The 21,357-nt window shown below is 36.9% G+C and overlaps 1 protein-coding gene and 1 pseudogene across 2 annotated transcripts in view; both read right to left on the minus strand.

Moving 5' to 3' along the window:
• B3GALT1 (beta-1,3-galactosyltransferase 1) overlaps positions 1-21,357 on the minus strand; it is a 529,669-nt gene that overhangs the window by 231,520 nt on the left and 276,792 nt on the right. The window lies entirely within an intron of this gene.
• LOC114494839 lies at positions 14,625-16,213 on the minus strand (annotated as a pseudogene).

A 21,357-nucleotide genomic window follows, 5' to 3' on the forward strand; every position in this document is an offset into this window, starting at 1 on the left:
ATTACTGGGTCAAAGTATGCAATTAAAAACTTTTTTATATAGTTTGCACAACTGCCCTCTAGAAATGTCATCTATCAACACACATTAGGAGTTCCTGTTTCTTGGTTTACTATAAGATATGTTTCAACTGCTAGGACTGCTACAGTTCATTTAATACTAAACAATGAAACAATTACTTTTCATACTAAAAAACCCATAGATTTTAACTTATAAAAATCCAAATGCAGGATGGTAATTTTTCTTTGCTTTTTAAATCAAAATAATTTTTTATTTTATTTTAACTGTTGTTCAAGTACAGTTTTCTGCCTTTTACTCCCATCCCAGCCCAATCCCCCAGACCTCCCCACCTCCCTCCCGTGTCCACTCCCCCTTGTTTTTGTCCATGTGTCCTTTATACCTGTTCCTGCAAACCCTTCCCCCTTTCCCCTGAAACTCCCTTCCCTCTCCCCTCTTTTTGAAAGACTGTCAAAGGTGTTTTAAAAAAAGTTGTTTTATCTAAGACTGTAAATTGTTGTCATGTTCTGGAAAATTTAATAGTTTTAGAGTTGGGAGAATGCCTTTCCTTAGTTAGGAAAGAAGAAAGCCCTTCACCACTGTGGAGCAGTGCCCTGGCTTTAAGGTCTAATGGACAGCAAGCTTCTTTTGAGAATTACATTTGGCAGTTACAATTGTAGAAAGTGATTAGTTGTAAATCTGCAGACAGACTTAGCACAGTACTCATCACTGGGCAGAGTGCAATGTTCCTTCACAACAAATGAATAGTCTGTAACACTGCAAGATGCTGATCTTTACAACTGTTAAATCAGTTTCAGCTTTGTGCAGTATTAGGGACCTAGGTTATTTTGCTGTCTTATTTTTGTAAATCAAATGAATTTTAATAGAGGATTCTGACAGTAGGTATTTTGTATATGTATGCATATATATATATGCATATATATATATATACAAAATATATATATATATTCCACATAAAATAATGCAAATGAGCCCTGCCCAGTGTGGCTCAGTTGCTTGGAGCACCCTCCTGTAAACCAAAAGGTTGCGATTCAATCCCCTGTCTAGGCGTGTGTGAGGGGCAACCAATGGATGTTTTTCACATTGATGTTTCTCTCCCTCCCTTTCTCAGTCCCTCTCTAAAATTAATAAGCATGTTCTCAGGTGAAGGTAAAACAAATAATATAAGTAATAAAGATTAAAAAAATGTGTTCCCTCATACTGAACTTCTCAGGAGATTTAGTCATTACTAGTGTGAAAGATTAAATATTCAATCCCTTTTTATTTTTTGTTCTTTGATTAACATTAGTATTTACCATTTGCTAACTGTTAGTGACTGTAGTATATCTTTATTTGGAAAACACCCTTTCTGTTTGTTATTCTAATTGAACATTTATCTTTATCCTATTGATTGTTAATAACTCTTAAGTGTTGCGTGCCCTACTTCAGTGTGGGAAGAGCAGTTTCAATATCCAGTCAACTGAGTTCAAATTCTGGCTCCACTATTCACAAATTATCTAACTAAAAATCTTGTATATTTCAGTTTCGTTGCTTGCAAAGTGAGGATAATAAAGCACTGTCTACATGGAGCTCTTAGGAGGGTTAAGTTAGTTAATACACTTAAAGTACTTAGAATAGAGCCTGACACAGAAGTATTACATAAGGGCTAGGTATTATTATTACTCTCACCAAAGATATCAGTATTCTGTTCTAGTCTTATTAATATTTACTGCTTATTTTTTCAACTCTTAAGTAGTGTGATATGTGGCACAAATTTTTACATTCTCATGTGGCTAAATCAACAATCTTTTCATTTATCATCTATGGCTTTGGTACTATGTTTAGGAAGTTTATTCTCAGTCCAATATTTATTTTTAAACTTCTATATTTTCTTTTAGTATTTACATGTTCTTAATTTGCACATTTAAATCCATCTGGAACTTACTTAGGAGTAACTTGTGAGTACAATTATATCTGTAACTCTATCTACCTGTCTACCATCTATCTACTGTTAGCCAATTGTGTTAGTTTAATATATAAAATATTTTACCCTTTTCTAATATATTTAAAATACATTTATTACAGTGTTAATTTGCACTGGAACTTCTGTCAGCTTTTGGACATTGCAGTATGTCCCACTGAACTATATGAATTCCTTGAATAGCTATCAGTTGTATGCCATTTTAAATATTAGAGCTCTAGAATACATTTTAATAAGGTCATATGCGTTTTTAGAATTTTGAACTATTTGCCTATTTATTTTGCTGGATAAATTTTAGATTCATATGTTTTTTTAAAAAACTCTATACTTTCTCACAATCCTGTGAAAGGACCATGGAGATTTCTTTATGTTTACAAATGAGTTCAGGGAAAAGGAATAACTTTTACATATTTAGATTTTCCAACCAGTTTTGTTTTTAATGTCTGCCTTCAAGATCTTGTCATTTGCTTCACAGAGACTTTGCCTCTTTTTCTCTTATAAATCTGTTGGTAGATTTTTTCATACGTCTAATATTTATTTTACAAGAAAAAGCTTTTATTCTCATTCCCTTTGATAGTGATATTATGAATGATATATATAGGGAGGCATCGGATTTCAGTGTAATCCAGAATGGCCAATTTACTAAAATATTTTATAAAGTATTGATGTGCTGATTTAGTTAGGTTTTCCACGGTGGATGTTTGTAGTACATATAAATAACAATTTTGATAATTTTGCTTCTTCTTTTCCAATATGTATACATTTATCTATTGTTATTGTTTTATTTCATTTGCTAGAACTTTCAGAAAAATACTGAATGTTAATATTGGTAAGACCAATAACTTGGTCTTACCCTCATGTTTAATGAACACACCTTCAATATTTTCCTCTTTCTTGTAGATTATAATTGCAAGAAAAAATACCTTCATTCCTAGTTTACTAGGAAATTTACTCAAAAAAATGTTGATGATTTTATAATTAATAAAATATCCTTGCCATTTAATTATTTTTAAATTCATGAAAAATCTTTTTTGGATAGTAAATATTCTAAAAATAAAAAGTAGAAATATTGTAATTTTTATTGTACCTCCCAAAAGATAAAGCACCCAAAGGAATCAGTTAATTTCCAATTATCAATCCTGTCAAATCTGGGCTTCCCTTCCAAAATAGCTGGATAGACATCCTCAGAAGAAAAGTACTGAAGAATATTTTTAAAACATTATTTTCCCTACAGAAGTGTTACGTGCTCATTATCTAAAAAATTAGAAACGTAAACAAGACAAATGAAAAATAAAACACATGCTTATAAATGTTTGGTATTTGTTTTTCATATATTGTCTTTCATTTATCTAACATATGTGTATAAAATACATTAAAATAGAATTATTATACCCTGCTTTGTACATAAGATGAAAAAAATATGAGTTAATGTCTAAAATGCAAAAAATAAAAAAGGTTTCGAATTGCTTAAGATGTGCCCAGGCTGGTGTGGCTCAGTGGATTGAGTGCTGGCCTGTGAACCAAACGGTGGCTGGTTTGATTCCCAGTCAGGGTACGTGCCTGGATTGTGGGACGGGTCCCTCATTGGGGGTGTGAGAGAGGAAACTACACATTGATGTTTCCCTCCTTCCCTGTCTCCCTCCCTTCTCCTCTCTCTAAATATAAATAAATAAAATCTTAAAAAAACCAGAATTGCTCAAGATGTTAACTCTTCATAAATTCTCCCACAAGCCACTGTTAAAACCTGGCATTGTTATCAGTACCAACATGCTATTCTTCAAGGCAAAGAGGGTTTTCAATAATTTCCCATTTTAAAACTCATACATAAATATTTCAAAATATCTGAAAATAGCAAAAGTTATTTAACTTTTTTGAAAAGCAAATGAAAAAGACATAGGAACTTCAAGTATTAGATTTCAAGACAAAAATAAACCTGCTTCACTTCCCCTATTGCAAAGCATGTATACAGCACAGTGGATTCAATGTTTCAATGTAAACTACGATGCAGAGGATTATCAAAGAACTGGTTAGTTTGCACTTTGGAATTCTATGCTGATTCAGAATGCAAAAGCACAATGGTGAAGCTGTAGTAGAAAGCGTACTTCATAACCCCCCCACCCCAAAAATAAATAACTAAAAAGTCCCAGTAATGCCTATTTAAATCATTTGACTCATTGTTTGAGGCAAAAATATTTAACTGAATTTATTGGGGTGAAACTGATACAGGTTTCAAGTGTACAACTCAATAAAACATCATCTATACCTCACAAATGTCAGAATGGCTGTCATCAATAAACCAACAAACAAGTGCTGGCAAGGATGGGGAAAAAGGGATTCCTTGTACACTTTTGGTCGGAATACAGACTGGTGCAGTCACTGTGGAAAACAGTATAGAGTTTTCTTTAAAAATTAAAAATGGAACTGCCTTTTGAACCAGTGATGCCACTTCTGGAAATACATCCTAAGAAACCTGAAACACTAATTTGAAGAATATATACACACCTATGTTCACTGCAACATTATTTGTAATAGGCAAGATCTGGAAACGGCCCAAGTGCCAATCAGTAGATGAGTGGATAAAACAGCTATGGTACATTTACGCAGCGGAATACTACTCTAGCAGATATTTTAAAAGATTAATGTCTCACCCTGGCTGGGTAGCTCAGTTGGTTAGAGTATCATCCCAATACACCAAGGTTGTGGGTTAATTCTGGTCAGGGCACATACAAGAATCAACCAATGCATGCATAAAGAAATGGAACAACAAATCAATCTCTCTCTCTAAAAATCAGTAAGTAAAAAATTAAAAAGATGAATATCTCATTTATTACAAACATATCATAGGGTAGAAAATATTGATTTCTTAGGTCCACTATTAATAAATCAATCATGTAGTGGTAAAAACTACAAACTATATCATTCATAGAAAATGCTAATTTTTTTAATGACCTTTAACAACAAAAGATGGATTTGCATAACTCTTTAGAATGAAGTTAATTCTTCTGTTTATCTACAGGCTGTCACCAACCCCTAACAATTCCCACTGTTAGTAATTATATACAAAGACATCGTTATCAGCCTTTTCCCAATAATGTTAAAAAGTAAGCCAATTCATCAACAGACCACTTGTTCTTTATTACAAATTAAACAATCTGTTAGATATTCTTTTCTATTAGAGAAGAAATATGATGGATTTTATTTCCAAGATGGTAAATGATTATTACTCGAGTCTCCATGTCTGAAATGTTTCTGTTTAAACTTGACAAGTGGAAAAATAACTTTCATGAGGTAAAGTCATCCTTAAGGTTAAAACAGGTGTGCTCCAGGTGCGCTGGCCCAATTTTCCCATTGCAGCCACAGAATATGAGAGAACTAAGAGGTGGGTATTAAATGCTCATTTTAAAACCATGGGTTTTAAACATTAAAGATTAGGTTTTACTAGGGAAAAAATGACCTTTTGGTGAATGCTGGTCTGTGATGCTGTTGTTAATTCATTTCCACAAAGCTGCAGCTTCTGTGGCCTGGATGCAATTTTGTGGCCCCAGGGCGGGTGCTCCTCTACTTCGAAATTTGCTTGGTGCCCTGAAATTCTCACAGATATCCCTCTCACTGAGCACTGCAGGCCACACCATTTCTTAACGACAACTCCCTGTCAATGTCTACTTACACCATAAATAATGCTTTTATACATGCTTCAGAAAGCAGCTATCTTACCAGGGCCTTAATGCAAAACTGACTTCCTGTGACTTTCAACACCTTCATAAGTGGAACTCCAACATTAAGCCTGGATTTGGCCAGAAGGAGAATTTTGAGAAAATGAAAGAAAATGATGAAGGGCTCCCGGTAATCTCCTGAAAAGACAGCTTGCTTTACTTTAACAGGTATAAAATGTTATAGCATAGAAGACCTAGTTTTTTAAGACAAACATGTTTATGCCTGAAACCAATACAAAATAAAATTGAAATAAAAAGTAAAGAAAAAAATAAAAACAAACCTTGCTTTAAGAAACTGTATGTATACCTAGGATCATTTTATTGTCTAGGAAATATAACCGCTGAAGCATCACACTGCAAACTTAGTAGACATAAAAATTAATCAGACAATCAAATAGTCTCAATAGTAGGCTATTCTTTTTGTTCAAATAAACCAGGAAGAGAATTTCCTAAAAACAACTTTGGTCCTAAGGTTGGCTCTCTGACCCTGATGTCTTAGTTTGTTTGGCTTGTGACACAGGTTTTGGGCCCTAGACTCTCTCTCTCAGATGCAGACACCGTTTTCTCTTTGCTCCCATCATCAGCCACGCACACTTGTCCCAAACACAGAGTCTGCCCTGTTCCCAGATTTTGAGGTCTGAATTGCGTCAAGATTAAACTTGTTAAAGAGGAGGACATTTTGGACTGATCACCCCTACTACCGGGTGTGGTTCTCATTTCCCACTTGAGATGTTATTAGAGGAAGCACTGTGGGTATCTATATTTAGTGATAGCGTGCCTTAGTGACAATTCCTCCTTGGATTGGGGGAATTTGTCAGTCTCCTAAAGCTACCTATTGACACGTTTGGATAGTAATAGTGTAAGTTTTGGAGCTGGCAGCTGCACACAATTTTGATTACGATATGGCAAATCTCTCCCTGGAAACAGAAATCCCAGAAACGGTGTGGATATAGGCTTTCTATAAAGAACATGATTTTCCAACGTGCATGGGAGAAGGCTCATTACAGCCCATCACAAAGACAAGCCTGTTGATAAGTACAGCTGAATTTTTCATTATCTATATACTCTTCCTGCTTTTAACAAACCACCCAATATGTCAACACTTACATAGTTAAATCTTTCCATACCAACAAAATACATCCATACAAAGAGGATCAAGAGGTTAGTCTTTCTTGTACATAATCTTCATCCCAAATCATGAGTTAACATTAACTAAAACACAGCACTATGTGTCTCCCTATTTTTCTCTTATCCTCTTTAACAAATACTCATCTTCCTCTCAGAAAAATAAAATATATCTATTAACAATATTTTTTGTACTCTTTTTAAAAATGAAATGGCTCTTATCTATTTTTGATATGCCATTCCTCTTCCTCTTGTAACTTTACTATTTAGCTTGGCTGGTATTGTTTCTATTCCTCTCTGGCAAAAGAGTGGTCCCATTGGCTCCCAGCACCTTCATTCCACAGCCACTTCTCAATGGTCTCTGTGCCTGTTCTCCTTCCCCTTCCACTGTGGTAAACACTGAGTGTGGCTGGTCCTCAAGACCCATTTGTTTCCTTTTCCATGAGAAGCAAAAGAGGAAGTGAGGGAATTAATTTTATTGTGAGTGGTCTTTGGGAATTTCATATTCTTCACTAGTGACTAGTTCAAGAATGGTATAAGACACACAATGGATAATGAGATAGAAGAAGACCTGCACTGGTGACTGCTGGGAATGTTCTCCCTATCTCTTACTAGAGAACGGTGAGAGCTAATCTATTTACCTCTTGACCTGAACAAGGTAGAATGTAGCGGCCACTGGAAATCGTTCTAAATCAAAGGGAAAGCAGCTTCAGGATGAAGACAACACGCTGGATGGCAAAACAGAGAGAAAGCGAGTAAAACTCAGGCCTGAGGAATTACTGAGCCATTAGACCCATCCAATCTTATGCCCTGTTTCCTTATTGCTTAAATTAATTGGTGTTGACTTTTCTGTCACTTGTAGTCCAAAGGACCCCAACTAGCACATTTTCAAACACACTTACTAGTTGGAACAGTAAAAACTGTCCCATTGGTAAAGACAGTCCCCAAAAAGAGTTATGGTTTTACTTCTTTATAGTTTCCCCTTAAATCTAGGTCATAAAACAGAAGGAAATAAATTATTGGTGTTATGGTCTCTAAAACAGCTTGGATATCCAAAACTATTTGTATAATCATGACAACTGGTCACCCTCTGGTTAGGTCAGCACTAATAAACCACACAGAAGCCATGAGGTCATAGAGAAAGTCATGGATCCGATTCTCAGTGAGCAATATTTACCATGAGAATGGGCAACAGACGATAGGTATACTCTTACAGTGTCTGTTCCCCTACAGATGAACTACTCTAGGATCCTTAGGAGTCAATCCCATCAGAGTTAATGCAGGCCTTTCCCCTGCCAGATGACACCTCACCCATCTAGAGGACATAGTATTACAAGAGAGGGACCCTGGGTTAACAGTATTGATATTAAGGGGCAGTTCTTAATCTCAAAATTATGGTCATTTAAATCTACTTCTATCATAGATAAGGGTTGTCATCAGAGTAGTTCAATTCTGATATTCTGTGGTTAAGACCATTTCTTGTCTATGGACCTAAGCATTAAAATTCTTAAAGGGTTTAAATTTAAAAGGAGTCATAATTTTTTCAGACCATTTGATTAAAATGTACCTTTATTCGACTATTTTTCCTATTTATGTATTTACATGTATGTATAATTATACACATACAAATAATAACCAAAGAATACAACACTGTTAAGGAGATCAGAACAAGCTATCCCAAAATATGCCAGTTTGGCATACTGAGTATTTTGAGATGCAGGTGAATGCAAGAAACTGAATGCAAGAAGCGCTCTCTGACCTCCCTCTTTCTACCTAAAAGCAGGGCACATATTTCCCATGAGAAAGATGTGCTGCCTCTACCAGGCAGAGAGAATTCTCATCATTGGGGATAAACAATAAACACTGAAATGAATCTGTGCAAACAAACCTACTACAATGACCATCATTTTCCATTAGTTTCCCTTCTGTATCTCCTGGTCCCTTCCCACAGTTTACTGCCTCTGGTCCAACCCCCCATTTCCTCGGTCCTGACACATCTCCACAATTTACCATTCTTCCTTAAAACGATAAAGCAGCTCTAAGGCCTGCCTGCTCCTTCGGGTTTTTATTTCTTATGCATGAAATAAGAAATAAAGGCCTCTTGTACACATCCAGATATTAACATCAAATAAAATTTGTATGCTCTTCTCCTGTCAATCCGCCTTTTATCAGTTTAATTCTCAGGCCCAGTTATAGAACCTAAGAGGACAGAGGAGAAAAGTCTTCCCTCCCGCACCCTTCTCAGCTCCCTGAAAACATGGCTCTTTGTAAATCTAGCAGCTTCTCTCGAAAACTTTATGTGTTTGTATTTAAAACAGAAAAGAACTGGGAAATTTAGGTATGTAAATAAAAAAATTCATTCCGGTCACTTCAGATCTAAGGGAGCCCTCTAAATGTCTGACTTGAAGATCTGTTTTCTATTGCATTTCAAATGTCTTCCATCACGTCAACAGGGTCAAGATCAGAAATAAAAGGCACTATGTTAAGGTGCCTTAACAAATATTTTATCAGTAGTTCTTATACTTTCCTCATCTTTTGTACTTAACCCCATATGAACAGTTTAATAGTAAAACTCAGTGAATTCAGAATTAATGTTAGACATAATAACTCTTTGGAAGAAAATATATTATATGGTCATTGGCAGATTAAGCACACAAACATACACAAAAATAAAATTTAGACATTCAAGACAGAAAAACCTTAAATTATATTAATATATTAAAAGCTTAAATTAAGCTATGTATATGCCAAATATACTGGGTAGACATACATTATTAAAAAAGCCTTTAAATCCCTTCCCTGGGGAAAAATAACTTCCAGAATCCCTGTTTGCTAAGCAACTTCCTCCCCTATTAGTTATCCATTTACATTTGTTTAATTTTGATGGATTAAAAGGCAGTGTTGTTAATTTCACTTTCTTTTGTCTCAGGTACCAAGTAATCATAACATTAACAATTTATATATTTTGCTACACCTTATTCAATTTATGTGGGCGGTTAGACACATCCGAGTGTTGGAATGCCTTCTTTTAATAATTTTGTCTATGGGAACACTGTTGCATAAATCGTCTGCACGAGAGGTAGCCATGGGTGAAATGGCCTTTCTTATGAAATGTCACAAGATTTAATGTCACAATATAATTGGGATGGAAGGATAATTGCACTAAGCTCAACATGTCTTTTTATGCTAACACATTATTAATCCACAGGAGTGGTAAAATATGTTTCATAAAGGCCACATTCACATGGAAATTGTTGGCACTTGCTAAAAATTACACTGTTTCATTGCTCAGGCCTGAGAATTTCTAGTAGAATTCACACCAAGTTTGATTTTCAAGTGAATTTATAATAGGAGTCTATACAAAAATTCAACATTTGTTCTTAAAGTAGATTTTTAAAGGACTAAAAATGGTCTTGTTTGAAGCACTAATGCATTCTAGTATCACACAGCAGTGTTGTAGTTCATGCTTAACAAATGATTTGAAAGTCTGTTTGAATCTGGTTTTAGGTTATTACTCTTTCTCTTGCCTATTTTTTCTCTTTCTGTCTCTCTCTCTCTCCTGGGCCCACAGCTAAGTTACATGTCCGAGCCTCCCTTACAGTAAGCTAGGATCATATAACTGAGCTCTGACTAAGGAATGTGGGCAGAAGTCAGGACCCATAAAAACCTGCTCCACAATTCTACTTGTTCTCTTCTATTCTCTTGCATAAAACAGAAGACCCAGAAGAGGACTCCAAAGTCTGATACTTGCTGAATATCTATACTGAATTCTTAGTAAGCAAAAAAAAAAAAAAAAAAAAAAAAAGAAAATTATAGCATTAAATTTCTCAGGATGTGAGGTATTGAAATGCAGTTAGATATTGCTGACTTTCTCTTCTTTCATCATTTCTTCTTTCCTTTTTTAAAAAAATCTTTCTACAAAGAGTAGACTCTACTGACTGAAGAAAAAAGGAAAAATCATCTAATAACTGTGTTTTGTTATCATTGATTTAGTCAATAACTTTGATTAAGCTATTAACTTTGTTGGGCTTCATATTCCCAAGCATTAACCCAGGACATACACTAAAATATTTCATAAAATCATCACCCACAGGACCTTTTGCAGGCAAAGTCCTTCATGTCCATGCCTTCATATAGGATCTGACCCCTCAATGATACAAGCTATACAAGAACAGTCATTGTTTTTAAAGGAATTTACAGCAAAAGGTTTGCACCCTTGTTTCAAAGTCTATTCTTGCACTTACAATACTGTTCTTGGTGAAATTTACCTGTAAAGAGCCCGGTTACCCCACAACAGCATTTCTACACATGCACATGTATATTGCAAGAGGAAAGCTCTTACAACTGAGAATATTTTGTTTTCCTCAATCTTTTTTTCTCTAGGCTAAAATAAATCACACCAGCCTTTTAATCTTATCCTTAAGAATGAATTTCAACACTTCAAACAATTTTATATCTCTCTTTCATCAGCCATACTCACATAATTGATCTATTTGGTAGACAAACTGAAGAAAAAAGAAATACATCCAGCCAGCTGTTTATATAGACAAAACTGCTTTTGAATGAATGGCCTTTTTTGTCAAATTTTTTATAGCCTTAAAGAACAGAATCTGAAGAAGATAGACTACTCAAGAAAAACTGCAGTAAAATGAGTTTAAGAGAATAAATTTTTTCTGAGTTAAAAAGTTAGATGCCTATGCATATTTTACAGCACAATTCTTTTAGATTTAAGTTAGTTGTAATAATAGTTACTTTCATCTCAGGGAGGCACATTCCATGTAGGTTCCTATCAAGTAATCTGATCAAGCCAGAACTGGATATGACTGAAAAACTCAGAGACATTGTTTGCCCCAGTTTGATCTTTGTAATTGTCCAAATGGGAGAACTCACCATGCCCATTTATTTGGAACATCTAGCAGGAGTGAAGTGAGTACAGAAAATTGTACCATTAGACAACTTAATCAGCTTAGTCATATAGGATTTAAAAAATAAATCTTAATTATCTTAATGGGAATTGGGGTGGGGTGAACCCAACTGACACCTGGCAATGCACTAAGGGAGCTACTCAACTTTCCTAATAAATGCATAGGCAGTTGTCATTATCTAATTGTTTATTGGGGCTATGGGGGAAGAGAGGCTTGGATCCAAATCCCATCTAATTCATTTATTAATTCCATAATTTAATATCTCCAATCATTAAATTTCTTACTTGACAAACTGAGGGAATGATATTTAACATGCTCTGTGGTTCTGAGGTTTGTGTAAGATGCAATGGATAGAGTGCTTACCAGGGAGCCTAGAACCTAGTGGAGAGCTGTGGTGAAATAAAGATGGCAGCACATTCTTTGCCACTCCTCCCAGTCTCTTCCTTCCACCTTGCACCTGGGCCTTTCCCGAGACTTGTCTTGACCAAAGGAATGCAAGGGCAATGTTGTTGTATAATTTCCAAGGCTGGGCCTTAACAGATATGCAGCTTCCACTCCCATGCTGGGAATGCTCCTTCTTTGAATCTTACCACCAACTCATAAGAAGCCCAAGCCACACACAAAGGCCATGTGGACGAGACCCAGGATACTTGGGCTGACGGCGTCATCTCAGCTCATGGCCAAGACCAAGCACCAGCCTTTGGAGTGCATCGTGGTGGACACTCCAGGCCAGTCATTCTCCCAGTGGTGAGGGAAAATGGCACACACCACTTCTTTGTTCTAAGAATGAATTTCAGGGTCAGTACGTTTTGCAGTGCAATTCTATGCCAAAGTATTGGGAATATAAAAAGGAGATGTTTTGTTCCCCTCAAAAAAGAAAAAAAGAAACTTTCACTTACATAAAATAACCCTAGAAGGACTAATGCTTTCTTCCCATTGTAATCCTCACTGTAGTGCATACCCTCTCATTACAGCACACACACTGTGCATTCTTACATGACTATAAATCACAGGGCAGAGAATATGTTTGCTCCAAAACCAGACATCACAACCTATTTAAAGGGTACAGCTCCCAAAGTCTCATTTGATCTTCTTTGCCCATGGTCTTCCCAGATTTATATGCTGTTTGCTTCCTGCTTCTTGTCCTCTTTCCTTGTGGACATCATAGACCTAGCACCAAATTTGCCTGTCTATTCCCATTTTCTACCTTTGTATACTCCCTGTACCTACCTTCCTTATAGTATTTTTAAAACTTTTCTCAATGATTTTACCTCTCTCCTTCCCTTGATCTGTACTAGTTATCTCTGTAGATCTATTACATCTAATGAACACTACTTTCAGATGTCCAGTCTTGGCCTTTCTTGCTTTATTGTGAATCATTTTTGCCATGCCCGGGGTGTCAGTAGATATGGTATTATCTTAGTTAAAAGTGTAATGTATAAATGTACAATGCCTTCTTTCTCCAGGACAAAAATGAATGAAAATGATAGTAATCTACAAAATAAAATGGTTATATGATTCCAGGTAAATTTTCTAATAGAAGTTTTAGTATCAAAATATACAAATAAATATTCGGTAACCAATCACATTCTGTTCTTGATGTATAGCAAAGCTCCTGAGTCCTTTGAAAGTTCCTGCTTCCAGTGGAGCAAATCCTTGCCATCTTCAGTGGGGTTTGCAATCAAATATAATAATATATAAAGAGCTGAGCAATTATCATGGCATGCTTGCCCTGTGCTGGGGAGATACCTTTCATCAACTAAAGAGGTCAAAACCAATTTAGGAACAGAGTACTTATTGTGTATTTGTAATATGAAGAAAATAATTACTGTAGTTTATAATAATTTAAGATTTTTAGTATGAACAATGCATTCAATTCAGAAAATTTCCTCTTAAAGATAATAATTATTTTAATTATTTTTCTCTGGCAATTTTTCTATTGAAATGTTCTTATTGTGTTGTTTTAATTGAGGTAACTCAATTAGGCCATACAAATTTAAATTATTCAAAATTGTGGCCATTTTTGTTCAAAGTGGATTTTTTAAAAAAAATTTCTTAAAGACTGTAGTTTGAAGAAATGTTTTACATGTTTACTCCTCTGCTATGTGTTTTTCAGATGCTTCGATCTACATGCTGGCAGTTTCTTGCATTTCACAATAGGATATCTCCCAGTGAGAACAATTTCAATCACAAGGAGGGATTCAAGCTGAGATCCAGCCAGACAAAGAGGTAAGGATCACATTCGGAGGCAACTGGCTGTCAAATATTGACTTGAACAGAAAGTCAAAGGAAGCAGTTCTAACAACTTGTTAGTATCATAAGAAGAAATATACAGATGATTAGCTTATAAAGATCACAGGTGTAAAAGAAGGGACTGTCTCATGGTGTTCCTTTCATCTTTGCCTCATGTAGTAATGTTCAGTTTATGAAGAACTTCCACACCCGTTGGCCCATTCAGTTCTCCAATAACCTCGTGAGGGAGGCCAGGATAGCAATGTGTCCCCCTTTTCACCTGTGAGGGTACCCAGGTTTCCAAAGATTGCTGACTTTCTTTTTTTAAAATAATATATATATATATATATAGTTTTATTTTTGACCCGTTAACTCCATAGTGTGCCAATCATGAGCTAGTTTTCAGAAGTTATATTCTCTTGATCACAGCTGCATAGGATGTGGCTAACTAGAAAACAGAGAGATCAGAGACACAGTCAGAGGTGACGTCATGCAGCCTATGCCATCACAATACAATTGTCAACTTCTATGGCTGTTTGGTAAAGCCAGTTCACCCCTGTTCCCTTTGCCAGGGATTCTCATGTTTGTGAAAACTGGACCAAGTGATGGGGCTTCATTTCCTGGTTTGAATTCTCAGTGGCTTTATCAAGAACCTCACTTCTTGATGGGACACTTCTAAATGTAAAGATGATACTGCAGGTTGCCATCCCCTGCGAAAACTTGAGCTTCTCCAAGAAGGTTTTGTTCTCCATGAGCTCCAGTGCATCGGACATGTCAAATCCTTTCATTTTGGCAAGACCAAGGGCGTCATCACTCATGAGGTCTAGAAGTGGGATCTGGGTGTGAACATAGTAGAAAGAATAAGCAGCCTTTAGACTCTTGTGGGTTGGAGGGTTGATGATGGTGGAGGGAAGCATATAAAAATAGCTCAGGAAGTCTGTCACCTCACCATTTGCATTCTCTACCACAAAAGTGTCAGTGATATTCTCCTGGGAGTAGAACCAGTACTCCACCTCCTGGCTCATGACTAGTGTGAAGTGAAACTGCTTCAGGTACCTGGTGAGCAGCTGGTGCACTACTGATATATCCTTTTTTTCCATGGTTGAAGTCCAGGGGTCCTGGGAGACTCTGGCAGTCAGCAGAGCTTCGTGATATGCTGCATGGTCATATTTCTGGTCAGGCACTTCACTTCAATCAGCTTCTGTGGGTTTAGTGGTATTACCCAAGTCTGCGGCAGACTTGGGTAATGCCACTCCACCAGTGTAAACAGCTTGGAAAATGCCTTCCTGGTGAAGCCTCCAGGTTATCTCATGGATCAGGACTGGAGCCACCCTCTTGGAGGGCAGCTTCTTGTGGACACACAGGAATTTGATCACCATCTTCTCCCCTGTGTCACAGATGTGGAGGTTGCTGGGATGGTGCTGATGAGTGCAACCAGTTTCCAACTCTAGACCACTCGAACCCCACAGTGCCACTGGGAGAGCCAGAGATGTGGCCAGAGAACCCATAAAAGAAATTCCGGGTAATAATAAAATTGAAACATGTTGTCATAATCTTCCATGTAATTCTCTTTCAGGAGGGTGTATAATTCTTTCAGCGCACCACGGTCCCCCAGGTCCAAGGCATCCCAGGAGAAGCCCTGGGACAGGGTGTAGGGCTCCTGGCGGATGTTGTCTTTGTCAAGCTCCACGGGGCCTTCGGTGTTAGCACTTCTCCCAGTTTGGAGATGGGCTGTGTTTCCTGGAATTGGTAGCTTCTCTTGCTAGCCTCCTCTATTGTTTTGGCAGGTCCCTGGCTCTCTGAAAACAGCTCAGTGGCCTTCTGTGTTTCCTGGGTCCTCTCTGTTGGCAAAGAGTTCATCTTTAAAAGCTGGTCCTGAGCTGAAACTGTCTCATGGCCTTTCTCTTTCTTCCTCTTTTTATTTTTTTTCTCTTCTTTTTGGCTCCAGTGTCATTGGCTGGACACAAGCCACCCTGGTTGTAGCTCTTGTCCTCCTGGTTCTCTCAGTCACTGCAGTATTCATGGCTGTTTCTGTTCTCTTCCACCTGCTGACTTTCTCAATATTACTTCCATTAGGAGGTAGTCCAAGATACAGCTCCAAAAGGCTGAGCAGGCATTTATCTGTGTCTTCTGACTCCTGTGCTTGGGTCCTTCCACCTCATCATTCTGTGGCTCAAATTTCGAGATGCATAAAGTTGTGAATGGAGATAGATATGTAATCACATGAAAGTTCACATCAGCTCAACATTAAGGAAGAATTAGAACTAGTTATCTTAATAGGTGGTATGCTTTGTAAATACTTCTTTCTCTGTCCTGTGTTATTTTACTGTTGTTCAATTACAGTTGTCCCACCTTTTTCCCCATTGCTCTCCCCTGCCCCTCCCTTACCTTACACAGTCAATCCCCACCCCATTGTCTGTGCCCATGGGGCCTTTATACATGTTCCTTGACTTGCCCCTTCCCTTTCTTTTCCCCTTTATCTCCATCTCCCTCCACTCTGGTCACTGTCAATTTGTTCTTTATTTCCATGTCTTTGGTTATATTTTGCTTGCTTATTTTGTTGATTAGGTTCCACTTATAGGTGAGATCATATGGTATTTATCTTTCACTGCTTGGCTTATTTCACTTAACATAATACTCTCCAGTTCCATCCATGCTGTTGCAAAAAGTAGGAGTTTCTTTTTTCTTTTTGCTGCATAGTATTCCATTGTGTATAAAAGTACCAGTTTTTTTGATCCACTCATTTACTGATGGGCATTTAGGTTGTTCCCAGCACTTGGCTACTGTAAATTGTGCTGCTATGAACATTGGGGTACATAGGTTCTTTTGGATTGGTGTTTCAGGGTTTTTTTTAAAATATTTTATTTATTTATTTTTAGAGAGGGAAGGGAGGGAGATAGAGAGAGAGAGAGAGAGAGAGAGAGAGAGAGAGAGAGAGAGAAACATCAATGTGTGGTTGCTGGGGGTTATGGCCTGCAACCCAGGAATGTACCCTGGCTGGGAATTGAACCTGGGACACTTTGGTTCCCAGCCTGTGCTCAATCCACTGAGCTATGCCAGCCAGGGCAGGGTTTTTAAGGTATAATCCTAGCAGTGGAATCACTGGATCAAAAGGCAGTTCCATTTTTAGTGCTTTTGAGGAAAGTCCATAGTGTTTTCCACAGTGGCTGTACCAGTCTGCAATCCCACCAACAGTGCACTAGCATTCCCTTTTCTCCACAACCTCACAGTACTTGTTTGTTGATTTGTTTATGATGGCCGTTCTGACTGGTGTGAAATGGTATCTTATTGTGGTTTTTAATTTTCATCTCTCTGATGGCTAGTGATGCTGAGCATCCTTTATATATCTCTGGGCCCTGTGTATGTTCTCCCTGGACAAGTGTCTGTTCAGGTCCTTTTTTAGGTCCATTTTTTAATTGGATTGTTTGTCTTCCTGGTGTGGAGTCATGCATACTTCTTTATTAAAACCTTGATGATGTATGCACTAAAAACTAGACCTGTGTCCAATTCCCGTTAACTGTCAAGAGGAAAGCCAGGGAAGCTCTTCAAATAGGAGATCTGGCAATAGTGGCATTTTATCTGATCCTGCTAATTACTGGTAGAGCAGTGACCTCACTCATGTGGATATGGTACCCCATCAAGCAAGAATAATTTTTGCTACAGGAATATTATACAAGAGGTGCTGTTTACCTTCCCTTCCTTCCTTTGTGGAAACTGTCATTTGGGACCACTCCACCCAAATAACCACCTATAAATATAGTTATTTTTTTAAACTCAGGATTTTGTAAAGGCAACAGAAAAGGTTACATGAACAAATGATTACTATGGGTCAAGGATCAGGAAATGGAGAAGCCAAAGAACTTACATGCATGATCCATGGACATGAACTTGGGGGGGGGGATGGAAATTGCTGGGGAGAATAACAGTACTAGACAGAGGAGGGCAAAGGGGGAAAATTGGGACAACTGTAATAGCATAATCAATAAAATATATTAAAAAAGGATTATAGTAAAAAGCTAAATATAACTTGAGCCCACAACAAACTACAGGTAACCTTTACAGAACAGGGGAAAAGTAGGGTTACAGTTGTGTGTGTGAACAATAATACAATAATTAATAAATAATAACACAAGAATAAACCCAGTTTCATGTACTCACAACTATAAACCTACTTTTGCCCTATCCTATATACAGCTGGGGTAAAATATTTAATTTATTTTCCTAGAAGTTATGAAAACCTTTAAAGAATTGTACCCAACAGAAGTATTTCTCAAGACTAGTATTAGCGTTATAATTTAGTCCTTGATTGCTGATCTATTCTCTGCTTGTTGTGAGTCTACACTGATTTATGGCAGAAGGCCATTTCCTTATATCAAGGCCTTTAACATAAATTGCATATCATCCTGCAATTCTTTCTAAGGTTGCAGTTGTTTGAAAATAAATCTTAGCCATATTTCTAAGTGGTTTTCTTTCCTTTGATATGCTTTACAAATTGCCCATGATTACTGTTTATTACTCTGGAACTCTCTCCATTTGTGTGTCTCTCTGTATGCTCTCTTTGCTGGGAGCTCACTTAGCTCAGAAAAGGCTAGTGGCAGCCTCTGTAAATTGCTGTTTGTCCAATCTGCCTACTATATTTTTCCCTGCTGCTTTATGATCCTATAGCAATGGGAAGAATTTTCATAGTTTCCCAAAATGGAGGAGTAACTTTCAGATTGGTCTGTGACAAAAAATAGTCTGTCCCAATTGCAAATATTCTATAACAGTTTTTAAAATTGTGGTTAGAGACCTATGGGTTCTAAGAGCTATACAAAATATGAATCCATGCTTGAAACTTTTATTTATAATGGTATGTGGGTTTTGATATAACTTATTTCTTATTTTGGACCATGATAAAAAGAACTTTCAAAATTACTCTTCTATGTTATTTAGTGTATAATATTAACTATCTAACTTTTGGCAGATATTTGAGATTTTACACATTAAGCTTTTTACACATTTTTATACATTCAAGCTTTTCATGCTCACTGCTGGATGTGTCTATGTTGAAGTGAATAGTTGAAACAATTACAAAAGAGTTGTGAAGAGAATTCTTTTATCTGGTGTCACTTGTTAGAGACTCTCAATATGGGACAGCTTGGTATGTGAGAGGCCCCTATGCCAGTGAATTTCAATTTTTGTCATCTCATGACACACATAAACTAATAACTAAAATTCTGCATCATATTTTGCCAATCTGACAAAATAGCTGTAATTTTGATTCATTCAAAACAAATGGCTATTGTTGCATTGGTTGTTGTCATTTTTTAAATTTGACAGGCTAAGGGAGAAGAGGCCAGTGCCCCTGACTAAGCAGTCAGGTATTGGATGCTTTTTACAAATTCTTGAGGCACACCAGTGTGCCTTACTTGGCACATCAGTTGAAAATCACTGCCCTAGGCTTCTGAGCTAGATGTCTACTGGCTTCTAATCTGTTTCTACCATTTGCCAAGCTGGAGGCCTTGGGTTAAGTCACTTAGTTTCTTTGAGCCTCAGTTCCCCCACTGGTAACATTGGGATAATATTTATTTCACATGGTTGTTTTGTAGATTAGAAAAATGCACATAGAAAGTGGTCAATAAATGGACACTATAATTCTAACAGTGGAAGCCTGGTTTATAAGAAGTATAAATGGAAGTTATAAAGATATTAGAGCAGTTTTAGGTTAAAGTAAATGTGACAAGAGCAGTAGATTTTGAAAAAGTCTGAAATATTTAGGAAATTCAAATTATTGAAACTAGAGCTGAGATAAAAAAATAAGTGACCTGAGAATCAACTACAAAGAGAAATCTAGCTGTCCTCCAGAGGATAAAACAACATAATCTGACAGTAAGAAAATCTAGTTAGCTATAAAAATAAATTTTATTTAATAAGCTGGAAATAAGCTGGAAATCTCACTACTAGGTTTATCCAGAGGTCTGTCCAAAAGTCCAGCCATTGTTAACATAATGAGAAAGGTTTGCCACACATCGATGTAACCTGGCAGCCAAGGAGAGTGGACTAGAATGCACATGTGTGAACAATGATGACTTCACTGTACTAGTCAGGGGGCGTGGAAGATCCTATTGAGCAAGCATGTGTGCTGTGTGGCCATTGAATTCAGAATAACCGAGGAAGTAGAGCAGTGAATCTGTATTAAATTTTGCAGTAAGTTTGAACACTCCTCCACAGAAACGATTCGGAAGGCCACAGCCATGAGTAACTGGTGATTGGCAGCATCATCACAATGTACCTGCTCATGTACCATGTCTCCTGCAGAGTATTTTGGTGAAACATCAAATCAACCAGGTGACTTAGTACCCCTACAGCCCAGATTTGGTACTCTATGACTTCTGCCTTTTCCTAAAACTAAAATCACCTTTAAAAGGGAAGAGATTTCAGACCATTGATGAGATTCAGGAAAATATGATGGGGCAGCTGATGGTGACTGGGAGAACTGTGTGAGGTCCAAGTGCCTACTTTGAAGGGGACTAAGGCATCACTGTCTTGTGTACAATGTTTTTTGCATTTGTACCTTCTTCAAAAAAATGTCTGTATTTTTCATATGACATGGCTGGATAGCTTCTAATCAGACTTTGTATATATACTCAAAAGGAAATGAAAATAAGTTCATAGAAAAACTTACGCTTTTCTGAGTGTTTACAGTAGCATTATTAATAGTAGTCACATAGTGAGAGCACCACCTCTTGAATAAACAACCAATGTTTTAGATAAACAAAAGGTGGTTTATCCATATAACAGAATATTATTTGGGTAAAGGAAGGAATGAAATACTGATATGTGCTATAGATGAACTTGGATAATCTTTACAAACATTATGCTAAGTAAAAGAAGTCAGTTACAAAAGACCATGTATTACATGACTCCAGTTATGAAATGCCCAGAATAGATAACACTGCAGAGACAGAGAGTAGAGCAGGGGGTGTTTAGGGCTGGGAAAACAGGTGATGTTGGGGGTAACAGTGAGGGGTTGCAGCCTGAAGATTAATTGTAGTGACAGTCGCACAACTCTGTGAATATTTAATAAGTCCTTGAATTCCCCCTTTAAATGAGTGAATTATAGAATATGTCAGTTATATTTCAATAAAATTGTTACAAAAATTTGTGGCTAAATATTGGGAAAAGCTACAATAGCTACAAAAACGCATTACTTTATAGGGTTGGCCTCTCTCCATAATATTACTGTGGCCGTGGAGTTGTAAAAAGGGGTAGGTGTAATGACTGATTCTAGGATGTTGCTGTCATGGTAATTTCTTAGGTTTTCACTGAATTTTGTGCTACTTTGGATTTAAACATCATTTCACTCATAATCATACTTTGGAATTTTCCTCCTTTAAGAGTTTTTATT

This window comes from Phyllostomus discolor, chromosome 4 (genome assembly GCF_004126475.2).
Source record: "Phyllostomus discolor isolate MPI-MPIP mPhyDis1 chromosome 4, mPhyDis1.pri.v3, whole genome shotgun sequence".
In the NCBI taxonomy this organism is placed as follows: domain Eukaryota; kingdom Metazoa; phylum Chordata; class Mammalia; order Chiroptera; family Phyllostomidae; genus Phyllostomus; species Phyllostomus discolor.